The sequence below is a fragment of the Anthonomus grandis genome, chromosome 3, assembly GCF_022605725.1.
Source record: "Anthonomus grandis grandis chromosome 3, icAntGran1.3, whole genome shotgun sequence".
Lineage (NCBI taxonomy): Eukaryota > Metazoa > Arthropoda > Insecta > Coleoptera > Curculionidae > Anthonomus > Anthonomus grandis.
In genome coordinates, this window is record NC_065548.1 from 44,125,879 (window position 1) to 44,144,302 (window position 18,424).

The 18,424-nt window shown below is 34.1% G+C and overlaps 1 protein-coding gene across 3 annotated transcripts in view; it reads right to left on the minus strand.

Annotated features, from left to right (window-relative positions):
* LOC126734719 (TELO2-interacting protein 1 homolog) overlaps positions 1-18,424 on the minus strand; it is a 161,724-nt gene that overhangs the window by 133,173 nt on the left and 10,127 nt on the right. The gene's annotated exons all lie outside the window — the stretch shown is intronic.

The following is an 18,424-nucleotide window of genomic DNA, read 5'->3' on the forward strand; positions in this document are numbered from 1 at the left end:
GGTAGTTATTTTTATTAATAGTTTCAGTTTGTCAAACTATTAATAAACCGTCAAATCATATAAAAAAGTATATAAAGTATTTTCGAATTAGGAAGAAATTTTGATGAGACTGCATTACTGAAAATTTGAAAGATAAGTATATTTTATTTTTAATTTAATTTAATTTTACTTTAATTACCTTGATAACGGTAGTAGATATAACTACCGAAAAAAAAACCAAAAAAAAAATGAAAAAATAAAACTCCATGCCAAGCTCCAGGGTAGCCGCTCTGACTGCAAAACAACCTACAGACACCTTTTTGCAAGTACCGAGGATATGCTCTTCAAATCTGAGTTCTCTGTCAATGAATATAAAAATGTTGTATTATCAAACTGCTGAACTACTGAATTAGAAAAAGGCACGTGGTCTAGAGCACACTTAAAACACAATAATTTGGTTTTTTGAGGATTTAGTGACAGCAAGTTTGATTCAAACCAGAGATTTACTGCCTGAAGATCAGTTGTTAATGTAGTTCGCAGAGTATCTGTGTCTGGGCTGTGTCAAAGAAGTGTGGTATCATCGGCAAATAGAGTAAATTTCCCCCGTACATTAAGATTGGTAAGATCATTTATGTATAGGAGAAAAAGTATAGGCCCCAAAACTGAACCCTGAGGAACTCCCAAGGTGATGGATAGGATGGTAATCAGAGTATTTAGATCCTACAAGCACTCGTTGTTGCCGATCTTGCAGATAGGAAGCAAACCAAGAAGATGAAACTCCCCGAAATCCATAATGATGAAGCTTCCGCAGCAGAATCCTATGGCAGACACAATCGAAAGCCTTCGACAAATCACAAAAAACTGCCGCCGAAACTCCACCAACATTTATCTGGGAGTAAAGCTCATGAAAAAAATTAAACATGGCATCATTGATACTGGTATTTTCCCGGAAGCCAAATTGGAGTCTGGTGAGGATGTTTTTGGACTTAAAAAGGACATTATTCGATTTTTAACCAGTTTTTCGATTACCTTTGATAGCGTAGTCCAGAGAGAGATGGGACGAAAGTTGGAAGGATTATCAAGAGCTCCACCCTTGTGAATTGGGATAACTTTAGCTGATTTTAGGCAAAATGGAAATATCCCCTTGCTCCAAGACAGGTTAATTGCGTCAACTAGTGCCTTTAGCGCCGTTTCTGGAAGGTTGAGAAAAATGTTAGCTGAAAGGTTGTCTTCTCTAGTTGATTTTTTATTTTTTTCAGTATACAGAATATCCTTGAGTTCGTTTAGGTTTGTAGGTATAAAGAAGAAGGAATTTGGAACATGAATGGCTGGCATAAAGGAAAGATGATCCACAGAAGGGTTCAAATTTTGCTGAAGTTGTAGAGCAATATTAAAAAAAAATTGTTAAAATCATTGGGAGAGACTTTAGGGCATTGTCTTGACTGCTTACCACAATTGTGATGAATATCATTAATAATTTTCCAACTCTCCTTATATTTGTTAGATGAACCATTTAAACGGTTGGACTAGTAAGTTTGCTTAGAGATTCTTATCAGACGACGATACAAGGCTCGGTAAGAATTGAAATAGTTATGAAAAACTGGAGAGTCAGTGAACTTTCTTATTGTGTGAAGAGATCTCAGATTTCTTGAAGATACTTTCAAACCCCTCGTGAACCAACATTTTATAGGTTTGGATTTCGGTTTGATTTTAATCATTGGGAAGGAAGCATCAAAGAGCTTAACAATTTTTGTGTGAAAGGAAGATAAATCGAAAATAGAATTCCAGGACTCAAGAGCTGAAAGTTGACGAAACTTATTAAAGTTATTAATACCAAAAACTCGACCATATCGCTGTGCAGATACACTACATTCCTTTTGTATATTTGCTATTTTACATAGTATAAACTCATGGTATGATAAAGCAGAATTTGCGACTGTACACTCCACGGAGTCATATGGAAAATTAGAACAAATATAGTCAATAGTGGAGCTTGTTGACTGTGTTATACGAGTAGAATCTTTTACATGCATATGCATATTAAATGCCCCCATTAGATGATCGAGGCGCAGAGTAAAGACAGAATCTTTATCTTAAAAGTTGATATTAAAGTCTCCTGTAAGAACTACGTAAGCCACGATGGAATTTCAAATAAAAGTTCCTCTAATTTTAAAATCAATTCGCTGCAGTCTCCTAGAGGAGATCTATAAATACAAATTACATATAAGTTTATGGATTTGGAGTAAATTGCAGTGAATTCAAAAGTCATTTCCTTTAGGAAATGGTTAAATTTATCTACCTGTTGAAAAGAGTTGTGTTCTAAAAAGTTTTTACATAATAATATCGTACATTCACCATAAGAAGACAAAATCTGACAAAAACTAGACAAAATAACATAATTTGGTAGATCAATAAGCTCACCCGGTTTCAACAATGTATATGTAAATAAGTATTTAAAAGGCTAGAATTAGCATTGCCATTGAACTATGAGCAGTTTGTTTGCTTGCAATATCTCTGATGCAATGATACCAAATGCTTATGTAGAAATAGCAAAAAAACCACACTTTATAATATCAAAAAAATTTTACAGTTATACTTATTTTGACAGGCGCAAAACAATACTATTCCCCTTTAATAAAATATGAAACATTTTTTTTCCATAAAACATGATAAGATACTTTATAAAGAAGTCAACATTCATTTATTAATTTTTATTAATTGCTGATATCTCTGAGGTGATTGTAGTATATGTGCCTACTTATAATTTATGTACCGTAGTTTCCCTTAACTTTAGTCCTAAAGCGCAACTATGGTCCAAAGACCGCGTAAATTTAAAAAAATCACGTGTATGTTATCCCCACTTAAACGAACAAAAAATGCAGCTACGCGCAAAGACAACTATTGAAACCACATAGAGAAGTTGTTCCAGTTCAGTGTTGCCAGGTCTCATGATTTATCATGAGATCTCATGATTTTGACTTACATCTCATGATATCATGATTTTGTCTAAAAATCTCATGATTTAAAAAAAAAAACAAAGATTTAAAATCGTAACTCAGAATATTAGTCGTAAAAATAAAAATAACCTAAAACTACAACTAAATGTACACATATAAATATCATAAAGCCTTAAATAATATCCGCACAGCCCTATATAAACGGGAAATACTGACGAGTATGGGGATTCCCCGAGATTCTCGGATATTTCTACAAGATATATTTTTCACGAAGTTTTATGCATTTGCTCGTGTATTTGGTATTGTAAAGCATTATTTGTGAGTTGAAAATAATTAAAAAATATGAGTGACAGTGATTCTAGTAGTTCTAGTAGTAGTACATCCAAGAGTATATCTCTTCCAGGACCTAGCAAGAAAAGAAAGGTTTATAAGCAAAATTTTAAAAAGGAATGGAAAAATATACCGGGTTTGCAATGGATCGAGAACAGCAGAAAGGGGACAGGCTTTGCCTGGTAGGTATTAATGATATTTTAAGTTAAGGTACTTTCTGTAAAAATAAGTGCAATTTGGATTTATTGAGTACAAAATCTAAATTCACTTATAATAATGTTAAATCGAGAATTAAATGATAATATGAGTTACTGAATCGTAACTAATTAAAATTTGCTTTAATGCGGATATATATAATTTAAGGCGAACAAAACTTTTATTTTAATGGAGGTAAACGTTTTTTTTTTAAATTTAAGGTGCGATTACTGTAAATGTGATATTAAGGTATCTGCAGGGAAAACCCAACTAGTAAAACATTCTGAGACTGAAAAGCATGTTAAAGCTTTGCAGAGAGCATCAATGGGCAAGCAAAGTCAAGTAAAAATAAGTCAAATGTTTGCAGAAAGTTCTAAAAAAATAAGCATTGAAGAAAAAGCGAAAGAAGGAATTATAAGAACTGCGGGGTTTCTAGCCGAACATAATCTCCCTATGAATTTGATGCAGCATTTCATCGATTATCTCAATGCTGTAGGCACTGATTCAGATATTGTCAAACAAATGAAATGTAAACGAACAAAGATGTCAAGAGTTTTACAAAAAGTTACAGGCTTGTCTCAAGAATCTTGGCTACTTGGCCTAATGAGGGATAATAAATTTAGCATTATCATAGATGAGTCTACTGATAACTCGTGCACCAAACATTTATGTTTAGTTGTAAGAATGTGCATTAATTTTGACATTGAAGACAACTTTTTGGCGTTAATCCCAGTAGTAGAGACCACAGGGGCTGCACTTTATGAAATTTTAATCAACTTCCTTACCGAAAATGGTGTTCCATATAAGTCAAACTTTATTGGCTTTGCTTCAGATGGAGCGAGCAACATGGTTGGCGTTAATAATTCTGTGGTCAGTCGATTGCGAGAATATTCCAGGTATATTCATAATGAAATGCATATGCCATAGCTTTCATTTGTGTGCATCATATGCATGCCACAAGTTGCCTGAGGAAGTGGAACAATTTGCGAGAGAAGTAAGCTATACGCTAATAAAATAAATGTATACTTAATTAAAAAATATAATTTTTTACAGGTATATAACTATTTTTCAAATAGTCCGAAGAGAGTGGAAGAATATAAGGAATTCCAGGAATTTGCAAATGTCTCAATATCGAAGATTTTACATCCTAGCCAGACACGTTGGTTATCTCTGGAATGCGTGGTTAAAGCTTCTTAATCAATATGAAGCTTTGAGGTTGTATTTCGTAGATCAGGCGTCTCTTAAAATCAGTCAAGCAAATATTATTTTAGAAAAACTAAACACGCCCGAAAATAAATTATACTTATCATTTTTATCGCATATACTACCTATTTTTAATAGCTTAAACAAATTAATGCAAAGCGAATCGCCCAAAATTCACGTTATTTATAAAGAGGTTGCTAGAACAGTTAAAACAATTTTAGATTATTATATTAAGGACGAATATCTAAATGCCAACATTGAAAATATAGATTTTAAAGACCCTAGACTTTTTTTAAATTTAAATGACATGTACTTTTCTGCCCACATAAACTCTGCCGATCTGGAGAAAAACCGACTCGACATGGTAAAATTAAGATGTCTAGACTTTTATATTGAGAGTGTGGAGCAAATATTGTCAAGATTTCCACTTAAAAACTCTGTGTTTCAGAAATTAGAATTTCTAGATCCTGAGGTAGTTAAATCAAGAAAAATCAGGTCTATAAGTAATGTTTCTATGTTGTTTCAAAATTTAATTCCTGCTGATATGCAAGTTATTGACAATGAATGGTTGTTACTTAGAAATTATGAAATTAATTTTACCTGGAAAGGTATTTGCGATTTTTGGGGTAAAATTGCTAAGATTAAATGTGTGGAAAATACAGAATCCCGGTTTCCCAATTTAAGTAATTTTGTGTTTAATTTATTAACTTTGCCGCATTCCAGTGCTAACGTAGAGAGGGTGTTTAGTCAGATAAATTTAAACAAAACAAAACAGAGAAATCGGTTGAAAACTCCTATGATAGCTGCTATACTGCACACCAAAAGTTTAGTGGGCAGAGAAAACCGTATTTGTTCAAATTTTCCAATAGGAAAAGATTTGCTTAAAAAATTAAATAAACAAATTTATGATTCCGATGAGTCAGAATAAAATAACGGATATTTCGGATTTTTGTTTTTCAGTTATTTACTTTAAGATTATGTACGTTTGTTTACTTTAACATATAATTTTATGTTTTTATTTAAATTTGTTAATAAAAAAGTAGATATTTTGGTACTTGTATCTTTATTTCATCAAAAAAATATTTTAATAAAAATAATGTATGTTTTTTTTTTAAATAAGGCTTAAAACGCCATCTCTTGTTTTTTTTTCAAAACTCATGATTTTTGGTTACATTTTTCATGATTTCATTTTATTTCACCTGGCAACACTGTTCCAGTTGCCGTCCGCATGGTCCCAGACGCAGAGCGATTACGTGTGATTTTCATAACCTGCGAACTTTGTGCTGTCCATCCCTTACGGTAAAGATTTTCCTTATATACTTTTTCCTGTATATTTATTTATATGTTTCTGCTTATTAAAGATGTTTGAAATTGATATAACCTTAATTTATTTTTTTAAATATTTTTGTTTACGAAAAATGGCAACTTGGAACCTAACAATTATTGGAAAATAACAATTGTTGAGATAGAGTTTCTTAAAGATTAATATTAACCTATTATAGGTGCCAGTTTTAAAAAACAAATTATTGCATTTTTATTCTTTTTCAGATGCCTAGATCAAAATTGGAACGTAGAAAAGTAGGGGCGAGGCCCTATATCCCCTATTCCGAAAAGGTTTTGGAGCAGTGCGTTGGAGATATCAAAAATGGAAAAATGTCTCAAAGAAAAGCCTCAGAGACCTAAAATATTCCGTGCAGCACTATTATTTCAAAACTAAAAGCAATAAAAAATAACTGTATAAACCCACCAGGACGGAAATGCGTTTTTACTGAGGAAGAAGAACAGTATTTTGTTCAACACTGTATTGTGATGTGTGAGTTTGGCTTTCCCGTGACTCTATTTGATTTAAGTTGTATTTGGATAGTACCGGGCGCAATGAATCAAGGTTTCAAAATAATTTTCCGGGAAAACGTTGGATGGAAGGCTTTTTACTGCGGGAAAAGGGGATTTGTCGAAGAGGCTTTGTAGTAACATTAAGAGATGCCGAGCAGCTGTCGATGATCAAATTATAAACAAATATTTTGACCATTTAGAAGCCGAAGTTCAAGGGGTTCCTCCAACAGCGATATTTAACTACGACGAAACTAATCTGGTAGTTGATCCTGGCAAAAAAAACTGTTTTAAGTAAGCGAGGCTGCAAATATCCGGAACAAATTAAAAATTCCACTAAAGCGGCAATTTCTATTATGATGTGTGGCAATGCTGCAGGTGAATTATGTCCTCCATATGTTAACTATAAGGCCGAAAAATGTAATGTAAATGAAAATGAAAATGTGAATAGTGACAGTGATATAATAACAAAGGTAATAAAGCAAAATGATTTAAATAATAATTCAAAAAAATTTAATATGAGGGTAATACGGCGAACAAATATTGTTAGAAATAGATTTAATTTAATATTTGAGGTGGATGAAAATACATACAGTTTGATTATAGGAAGAGAAAGAATCAATATAGGATGGAATCCCTGTCCTGTGTTTGATGAATATGGCATTATTATGTGTTACAAGTGTTGTCAATATGGTCATGTTAGTAAAGACTGCACACAAAGCAAAGTTTGTCCAAAATGTAGTAAAAATCATGACAGTAAAGAATGTAATAGTACTCTTGTTAAATGTTCAAATTGTATGTTGTCGAATAAAAAATATGGCTTGTCTCTTAATATTAATCATCTGGTTTGGGATAGAACTAATTGTGAAACTCTTAAAAGAATCGAAAATATTCAAAAGGGTAAATTTATTAAATAGCAATTAGATTCTGAAATCTTAGGTTCAAGTATTATATATTTTAATTGCCAGGGATACTTAAATAATAAGGATAATATTAATGTATTTGTAAGTGATTGGCAGCCTCAGCTTTTGCTTTTATCTGAAACTCATGTTTGTGCAGATATTGATTTGTGTGAGTTGAATGTCGATGGTTACCATATTGAACAGTGCTTGACAGATAATAAAAGAACTGGTGGAGTCATGGCATTAATAAGAAGTGATCTCAAATATAAATTAAAATATATACAGTGTGTTCAAAGTTATATATGGTGTCTATCGCTAGAATTTTCAACATCAAGAGTCAAATATCTTTGTACTGTTTTATATCATCCACCTCAAACTGAAAATGCAAAGTTTGTGGATTTTTTTAATGATTATCTTGATCAGGTTAGTGCGTTTGAGGGTGTCAACATTATTGTAGGAGACTTTAATTTTGATTTACTTAAACCTTCATTTTATGGTGAAAAAATTCTATCTTCCATATACTCAAATGGTTTTTCTCAAATTGTTGACTCCCCTACTCGAATCACAGATAGAAGTCAGACATTAATTGATTATATTGTGACCAATAATGCGAATTTGTCATTTAAGGTTCATTTAACACCCAAGATAAGTGATCATTGTATTCTGGCTGTACATCCTGCTCTGAAAATAAATGAAAACCGTGATGTGATTATTAATCGTAGGTGTATGAAGAGCTACAATGTAAACCAACTCTATGATTATCTTTATGAAACTGAATGAACAAATAATAGTGCGGATGTGAATATTTTGGCAAGTATTTTTGTTGATAGTATCACAAATATATTAAATTCTATGTGCTCAAATAAAACCATTGTTCTAAAACAGAAATATTTGCAAAAAGATTGGATTACGTTTGATATCCGTGAGAGAATGAATGTAAGAGATAAGTTATATGTTAGGGCTGTTGTAGAAAAAGATGATGGAGCATGGAGGGAATACAAAAGAGTACAAAACTTTGTTGTTAATCAAATGAAAAATGAAAAAGATAAATATTTTAGAGAAGTTATTGATGAAAATAAAAAAAATCCGCGTGAAATGTGGAAAAACCTCAAAAAGTTACTTCCTGGAAAAAATATTTTATTACCAAACGAAATTAAATTTGATGACCAAATGATTCCAAATGAATTTCAAATTGCAACAAAGTTAAATAAATATTTTATAAATAGTATAATTGATATTATCAATAGTATTCCAAACTATTCTCTCTCTTATGACACCTTTGTCAATCCCCCTAATATTCAATATCCGGAGTTCTCAAATTTTAAAGAAATATCCCTAACTGAATTAAAGATAATTCTGAAAAACATGAAGAATGTCGGAGGCGGAGAAAATGGAATTTCAAAAAAGGTTTTGTGTGACGTATGTAGTGTGGCTGGAAATCGACTTTTAAATATAGTAAATACATCACTCTCAAGCGGAGTATTTCCAGAGGCTTGGAAAGTGTCAACAATAATCCCTGTACCAAAAGTACTAAATACTATTTCCCACAATGAGTTTAGACCAATAAATACTGTGGAGGTTTATGAGAAAGTGTTAGAAATTGCTGTAAAAGAACACCTTCCAGATATATACCTTCTTGAAAGAACTGAATAAGGGCAACTTTGTTCTGGCTGTGTTTCTCGATTTTAAGAGAGCATTCGAGACTGTAAATAGAGCTAATCTGTTAAAAAAAATGGAAAAGATGGGTATTAAACATAAAGTTTTAATGTGGTTTAAATCTTACTTACAAAACAGGTCACAAAAAGTCAAGTTTAAAAACAGTGTGTCAGAATTACTAATAAACAAATATGGAGTACCTCAGGGAACTGTTTTAGGTCCCCTGTTATTTCTGTTATATATTAATGATATCGTCAATGTTATAAGTGGTTGTAAAATAGAGCTTTTTGCTAACGACACTATGATTTATTTAATCGGGAGGGATCTAAATGAAATGCAAATAATTCTTAATAATGATTTATCTAATTTATTTAAATGGCTTTGCAGTAATAGTCTTTGTTTAAATACATCAAAATCGAAATTTTGTTTATTTGGGAAAAAGAGCAAATTAATGCACATCAATGTAAAAGATATTAACATTGTGGTAAATAATGAAAAGATAGAATATGAGAGTCAAATTAAATACTTGGGAGTAATATTTGATTGTAACTTAAATTTTTATGCACACGCTGATTACATTACTAGAAAATTTTCCAAAAAAATTGGTTTCATTGCAAGAGTAGGAAAACAATTATCAATGGCTACAAAACTATTACTGTATAATAGCATTGCAGCTCCGCATCTTGAATTTTGCTCAACAATTTTATACAATTTACCAAACTTTAAAATTGAACAGTTGCAGCTTGTACAGAACAGAGCAATGAGAACTATTTTGAAATGCAATAGATATACACCAATCGTAATAATGCATAACGTCCTGAATATGATGTCTGTTAAGCAAAAAATTATGTTTAGCATCTATGTTTTTTTGTATAAAGTTAAAAATAATATGTTACCATCATATATTTGTAAGAAGGTGAAGTTTTTTAGAGATGTTCATCATTATTAAACTCGAAACTGTAACAATTTCATACTAATCGATAGGTGTAACTCTAACCAGATGTTAAATTCTGTCCTACAGAGAGGCTTACAAGATTTTAATAGATTACTAACAAGCATAAGAGACTGTGATTCTGTAAATAATTTTAAAAGGCTGGTTAGGGCACATATATTGTCCTAGGATTTTTGTTACCTTTGCCTAATTGTTTTTTTATTTTCATTTTGTTTATTTTTTATAATATGTTGTTTAGGATCACTATTTTAGTTTAACACTTAAAGTTTAATTTAAGTATATGGCTTGAATTATTATAGTAAATATATGTGCAGATAAATATTGTAGTGAAGTGAGAACAATGATGACGTGTTTGTGGGTGGCAGAAGAGCTGTGTTTGTTATCCATGGAACAACCGGGATACTGAAAAAGTATTCATGGATTAGCCGGGATTTGACATGGTCTCTCCAAAAAAACCAGGACACCCTGTATTCGATCTATTTCACCAGCCCATAATTAACCTCTTGACCGAGATTCACTTATTGGCGTACGATTCTATGGTTATTTGCGAGCACTGCAAATTTTGATTACATCAATTGTTTTGTTTAGATCCACATGTTAATAGTAACCTGAAGTGCATATGTATATTATATTTTTTACACAATAAGCGTATATGGATTAATTATGAGGGTATATTAATAATTAATTAATTAATAATATTATTGTAAAATTAGTAAGAGCGCTTTAGGTTTATGTATGTGGTAATTTTTAAAAAAAAATCTGAACCAGTTTTGGTGGAAAAACTTGGAGAAAAAAACAACAAAAAATGGGTACATGGTCAGCTGCATGGAACAAATTGGGAATCTATGAGTGGCCAATACAAAAGGATGTACTAAAATACTCTAAAGAAGATATTGTAAAGAAAATAGAAAAAAGAGTAGACAACTGTATTTAATTGCAGAATTGCAAAAAGATTAGGCTAGCTAGAACACTTAAATTTTTTTAGTTAATTTAAAAACAAATCTTGTGTGTTTTGTTAAAGATAAATCTTGTGTTCTCTACTAATTTTGACTGTAAAATGTTTAAGCTAAAAATTTGATTTTACTTTTACATATGAGGAGTTATAAGTTTTCTTTTTTGGTAATTGAAGTGCTTGGATATGATTGATCGGATATTGAAAAGTATGTTAATTTACCCTAAAATACCTTTTTTTTTAAATAAATTTCGATTTTAAAATCTGAGTTTTATTTTTTATTATCGGTTTTCTGAACCATAGTTGTGTTTTAGTATACCAACTTTGGTCCAGTGCATCATTTAGATGATATAATCATTCTGGACCATAGTTGGGTAACTACAGGCCCAACATTGTACCGCTTATTTTTTATTTATTTTGCTTTATATATAAGGTCTATCTATAATTTGTTTAAAAAAGCTAATAAGGTCTCCTAACAGGAAGATATCTTAAAACAAACATTTAGTCTATAGGGCTTTGTACACTTGTAGAGCAAGAGAAAATCTAAAAAGTGTACTATTGTTATGGGAAATTATGGTACTAAAAGTTGATCACACTGTACACTATAATAAATTTAGATCAAGTAATTATTGATGTAAGTAGGTTAGTGAGATTGTTATTATATTATTATGAAAATGTAAATACGTTAATTATTCTGCTAGTTTTTGTACAATTTTATTAGTATTGTATAGTTAAAGTTGATTCGTAGGGTTTCTTTAGGGTTCTACTTACGTTTGGTTTATTATTTTCATCTATAGTGTTTAGTTTTTAGGTAGTTCATCTTGTTTGAGAGCCCCATTTTGGCCCCAATTTAGGTTATTTAGGTTATATTATTAGTTCTAATTTTCTAGAATTTATATACTTGCTTGCTTTGACTATCAGTATTCTCCTAAAATTATTGGTCTTTTTGGGCAAAAACAATGAAGATAATTCTAAATATTTCGAAACTGTTCCATCGGGTTTTAAAAAGGACGCGCTTCGTGACAAATCATTCAGTTTTAATTGTTTAGTCAGTTTTTACCTTGGAAACAATTAAACGACAGTCAAAGCGAGTTAGGTTAGTGTTTTTGACGTTGACAATAAAAGTGTGTTCCCGAATTTCGTTACAATTGGTGTCAGAAGTGGGATATTTGGAAGCTCATTTTAGTGGATGCCTTTAACAAGAAGTCAGGCCAAGATGGAGACCGAGAAATTGATGGAACTGCTATTAAGGAAGTTTGACGAGCAAAAAGTAGAACAAGAAGAACGACACCGTAAACAGAAGGAAGAACAAGAAGAACGAGACCGCAAACAAGAAGAACGAGACCGTAAACAGAAGGAAGAACAAGAACAACGAGACCGTAAACAGAAGGAAGAACAAGAAGAACGAGACCGCAAACAAGAAGAACGAGACCGTAAACAGAAGAAAGAACAAGAAGAACGAGACCATAAACAGAAGGTAGAACAAGAAGAACGAGACCGTAAACTGAAGGAAGAACAAGAAGAACGAGACCGCAAACAAGAAGAGCGAGACAAGAAACAGGAAGATTTACTAAAGACAATTAAATCTGACCTGAAGAAGGAAAATGAAGACCTGATAAGGACCATGAAAGATGACCTAAAGAAAGAAAATGAAGACCTGATTCGAACCATGAAAGATGACTTACTTAATTTAAAAAATAATCTTAAAAAGGAGCAGGAGGAACGAGACAGAAAACAAGAGGAACGAGTTTTACAACTTAAAGAAGATCTGGAGAAGAATCAGAAACAATTAATGACTAACTTTGAAGCAACAGTAGAAGAAGAATTGGGGCAAGTACAAAAAAAGATCCAAGAACTAGAGATGAAAGTAAAACGGACTCCTCTTCATCCCGATCCTGGAATGCAAACAATGATGAAAGTAAAGCCACCAAAATTCGACGGCAAAGAAGCTTGGAGTACCTATTTGAATCAATTTGAGGCCGCTGCTAGGGGAAATCGCTGGGATAACGAAGAAAAGGCAATCAATCTTAAGCTAAGCCTTAGAGGAGAAGCTACAGAAATATTAAGAATGGTGCCATCTGAGGATCAGCTCAATTTCGACGTACTGGTGAGTACCTTAGAGATGAGATACGGTGAAGCCCATCTACAACAAGTGTACCAGGCTCAATTGAAATCTAGAAGACAACAACCCGAGGAAGGACTCCAACAGTTTGAGGTCGATGTTGCTCGATTAGTAAATCTGGCTTACCCTTCAGCCCCAACAGAGTTCCGAGAACAAATTTCTATAAATTGTTTTATTGACGGAGTTCGAGATCCAGATACTAACCACGCTCTAAGGATGGCTCATCATAAAAGTATATCAGAAGCTTTGGCCCATGGACTAGAGTATGAGGCAGCTTTTCAAGCAACTAGAAGGCAGACACGAATAAGACAAATCAGAACTTCGGAAAGTGATCTCGAAGACCGCCTAAAGAAGCTTGAATCATTATTAGCGAGGAAACCTAAAAGACCATTGCAATGCTGGAATTGCAATGAGGAGGGGCACTTTAAACGTCAATGCCCCAAGCCTTTAAGAGATCCAAGGAACCAGGAAAACTTCAACTAGTCAGCTTTATGGGGCGCAAGCTGGCTGGGTGCTACCAAGCCCCACGTATAAGACTAAACCGGCTGCCACATCCTGGAGAGAGCTTGGTAGTACCGGGAAAAATATGCGGCCGTGAATGTGAGATGGTAGTGGATACAGGATCAAGTCATACTATCGTGAAGCCGAACATCGTAGCACACTGTAGGCTCTCAGCACCACCCAATTTAATTCTGGAGTCTGCAAATGGAAAAAGGATCCCGATTCTTGGATTGCACGAAGCTACAGTCACCATTGGCTTAACAACATTCCAACAGCCAGTACTAGTGGCAGAAATCATGGATGATGTCATATTAGGATTAGATGTTATGAATGCTCAGCAGTTTAAAATGGATGTATATAACCGGATATTGACGACGAGAAATGAAGAGATTTTTATGCACCACCTATATGAAGATAAAGTAAATACCAGAGTCGTTAAGTTATTCAAGGATGTTACTATACCAGGAAATTCAGAGGTGGTGGTTTATGCTACAACTGGAGGAAAAGAGGGAGAAACTGTTTTGATTGAGCCCATGGAAAAATGCAAACTATATGGTCAAGGAATTTTTCCAGCTAAGACGTTAACTACGCAGAAGAAATCTACTATTTTGGTTCGAATGGTAAATTTAAAAGGATATGATCAACACCTGAAACAAGGAGAGAACATTGGCGTATGCTCTGAAGTAGTGACAGTCATGAAAAATGCTGATAGAAGTCGTTATTTAAACAGACCTTTTCCTGTATGTTTACAAAACCTATTTGAAGAATCTTCTGCCAATTTAACCATGGACCAGTGTAGTAAATTGCGACGTCTTCTTGAAGAAAATCAAGATGTGTTTTCCTTGCACGATAAAGACCTGGGAAGAACTGATTTGGTGCAGCATCGAATTAACACTGGAGACAATACTCCGATTAAACAAGCACCTCGAAGAATTCCGATAGCTAAACAAGGAGAAGTTTCCTCAATGCTTCAAGAAATGAGGACACAAGGAGTGATAGAGCCTTCTCAGAGTCCTTGGACATCTCCAGTTGTGCTAGTGAAGAAAAAGGATGGATCCACTAGATTTTGTGTAGACTATCGGCGACTGAATGATATTACCAAGAAAGACAGTTATCCCCTACCAAGAATTGACGACACCCTGGACACGCTATCAGGTTCACAATGGTTCTCAACACTCGATCTAAAGAGTGGATACTGGCAGGTAAAGATGCACCCAGAAGATAAGGAAAAGACCGCATTCTCGACTGTAACAGGACTTTGGCAGTTTACAGTAATGCCCTTTGGACTCTGCAATGCTCCAGCTACCTTTGAGAGACTTATGGACACAGTTTTACGTGGAATGACTTGGGAATCATGTTTAGTTTATCTGGATGACGTTATCATACTGGGGAAAACATTTGAAGATCATTTGAAGAATATTCAAAAGGTATTTGTTAAACTGCGAGAGGCCAACCTGAAGCTAAGTCCTAAAAAATGTTGCTTATTTCAAAAAGAAGTTCGATACCTTGGCCATGTAATATCAGAAAAAGGTGTCAAGACTGATCCAGATAAAGTAGAGGCGATCGAAAAATGGCCACGACCCACTGACAAACACCAGTTAAGAAGCTTTCTGGGCCTTTGTACCTATTACAGAAGATTTGTAAGAAATTTCGCTAATCTTGCAAAGCCTCTACATAAGCTCACGGAGGACAAATAGGTATTTAGTTGGTCAACAGACTGTGAAGAAGCATTTCAACAGTTAAAGAGAGCACTATGCACATCTCCAATTTTAACATATCCGATTCCTGGACAAACTTTTATTTTGGATACCGATGCGAGTAATGTTGGAATTGGGGCCGTTCTATCACAAAAATATGAAGATGGCGAGCAAGTGATAGCTTATTTCAGTAAAACATTATCAAAACCAGAAAGAAACTATTGTGTCACTAGACGAGAGCTATTGTCAGCAGTAAAAGCTATTGAACATTTCCATAAATATTTGTATGGTCAACGATTTATCCTTAGAACCGACCATGCTTCGTTGAAATGGCTGTTTCAGTTTAAAAACCCCGAAGGACAAATAGCAAGGTGGCTTCAACGATTACAAGAGTATGACTTTACAATAGAACATAGGAAAGGCGCATATCACCAAAATGCCGATGCTTTATCGAGAAGACCCTGTATTAAAACATGTTAACATTGTTTTAAAAAGGAATCAAAACAGCATCCAGAGATATTTACTTGTAATCGTATTGGCCTTCACAGTTCTAAAGAGTGGGATGTAGCTAGTTTAATCCAAGATCAGTGTGATGACCCAGTATTTGGTCTTATTTACGAACTGAAATCTCGAGAAATTTCAAAACCAGAATGGAAAGACATTTCTGACAAATCTCCAGAACTTAAAGCTTATTGGTCTCAATGGAATTCATTGGTTATAAAAGATGGATTATTAAAAAGAGTCTGGGAGAGCGTAGATGGAAAAGAAAAGACATATCTGACAGTCCTTCCTCGAAAACGTATTCCGGAAGTCCTTGAAGCTGTTCATGGCGGTGTCGGCGGAGGACATTTTGGAGTTAGTAAGACCTTGGCAAAAGTGAGAGAACGGTTTTACTGGCTGAACAGTCATCAAGATGTTGAACGCTGGTGCCGACAGTGTGAGCAGTGTTCGTCAAGGAAGGGCCCAAAAACCCGGACAAGAGGAAAGATGATGCAGTATCTTGTTGGTGCACCTTTTGAACGAATTGCCATAGACGTAGCAGGACCCTTTCCTACTAGTAGCTCCGGAAACCGATATGCTCTTGTTGCTATGGATTACTTTAGTAAGTGGCCCGAGGTTTATCCGATTCCAAACCAAGAAGCAACGACAGTAGCTGAAGTGCTGTTCCAGAACTGGATTTGTCGATTTGGTGTACCCAGAGAGATACATTCAGACCAAGGAAGGAACTTTGAGTCACAAATATTCCAACAAGTATGCCAGTTGCTGGGAATCAATAAGACCCGTACAACCCCACTACACCCTCAGTCTGATGGAATGGTTGAAAGATTTAACCGCACATTTGAAACCTATTTAAGGATGGTAGTAAACTCTAAGCAAACCGACTGGGATACCTGTATACAACCATTCCTATTGGCATATCGTTCTTCTATCCACAAGTCAACTGGAAAAAGCCCGGCAAAAGTTGTCTACGGTGATGAACTTCGTTTACCTTTGGACATTATTACTGGAAGACCCCATAAGTCTGAAACCCTGGAGGAGTACGTTGACCATTTACAAGAGCGTTTACAAATTGTTCACGAACAAGCACGGGATAAACTTCATCTAGAAAGTAACAGAATGAAATCACGTTATGACATAAAGGCAAATTCTACCGGTTTTAATCCTGGGGATAAAGTCTGGTTATACAATCCACGGAGGACGAAGGGCAAGTCACCAAAGCTCCAGAAGGATTGGGAAGGTCCATTCAATGTGGTCACCAGAATCAACGACGTGGTGTACCGTATCCAGCGACATCCGACAGCGAAGATGAAAATTGTAAACATCGTCCGGCTAGCGCCCTATCATGACTCAGGTGGTCCCATGTTTGATCGGGACGATCAAACTTGAGAGGGGAGCAGTATTATGAAAATGTAAATACGTTAATTATTCTGCTAGTTTTTGTACAATTTTATTAGTATTGTATAGTTAAAGTTGATTCGTAGGGTTTCTTTAGGGTTCTACTTACGTTTGGTTTATTATTTTCATCTATAGTGTTTAGTTTTTAGGTAGTTCATCTTGTTTGAGAGCCCCATTTTGGCCCCAATTTAGGTTATTTAGGTTATATTATTGTAAATCCCTGTAGTTCTAATTTTCTAGAATTTGTATACTTGCTTGCTTTGACTGTCAGTATTCTCCTAAAATTATTGGTCTCTTTGGGCAAAAACAATGAAGATAATTCTAAATATTTCGAAACTGTTCCATCGGGTTTTAAAAAGGACGCGCTTCGTGACAAATCATTCAGTTTTAATTGTTTAGTCAGTTTTTACCTTGGAAACAATTAAACGACAGTCAAAGCGAGTTAGGTTAGTGTTTTTGACGTTGACAATAAAAGTGTGTTCCCGAATTTCGTTACAATATTGTCATTTTTATATTGGAAAATAGATACTTTTTAGCTGTTCTTAAAGTAGCATGTTTCATTTTCTACTGTCTCAAAACCCCATATATTTATTACACCATTTCAGAGCTCCTTTTTATTTATTTCTTTCAACAGATCATTTTTCTTCACAGGTAAAATAAATGGCACATAATTTGATCACTATTTTAGCATCCTAGAAATATTTCGAATTGCATAAGGAAACTCCAAATATGGATGCAGGCAATACCTACTTAACCCTCCGTTAGTAAGGTGGGGTATATCATATCCAGCTTACCACTCTCATAATTTTTTTTTCTTGTTATAAACATATAATAATAATAATTATTATTACTCTATTGATATTTTTTGTTTACCTTGAATTTCATTTGTAGATATTACGTCTGCTCAATGGTCATATGAAAAAGAGCAAGAAAAGTTGTTGAGGCTTTGGGAAATTTTGGATAATTCATCAGAGCTACCCGATATACTTGATGAGGAGCCCATTGAATCCGGCTCTGAGGGCGAGTTTGACGATCACGTTAGCCAGCATTCTGAGGAGTCTGATTCTAAGCAAGAAATATTAGAAGATGACATTGTCGAGGAGTTTTCGCCTGAAGTAAAGTCAAGGTATTTATGGGGAGTTGACAAAAAAACTAAATGGGTAGCTAATCTAGGAAGTAAGGCTGTGCGTACACGTCAGGAAAATATTATTATCCATCTTCTGGGACCAAAAGGTGTTGCTAAAGAGGCTAA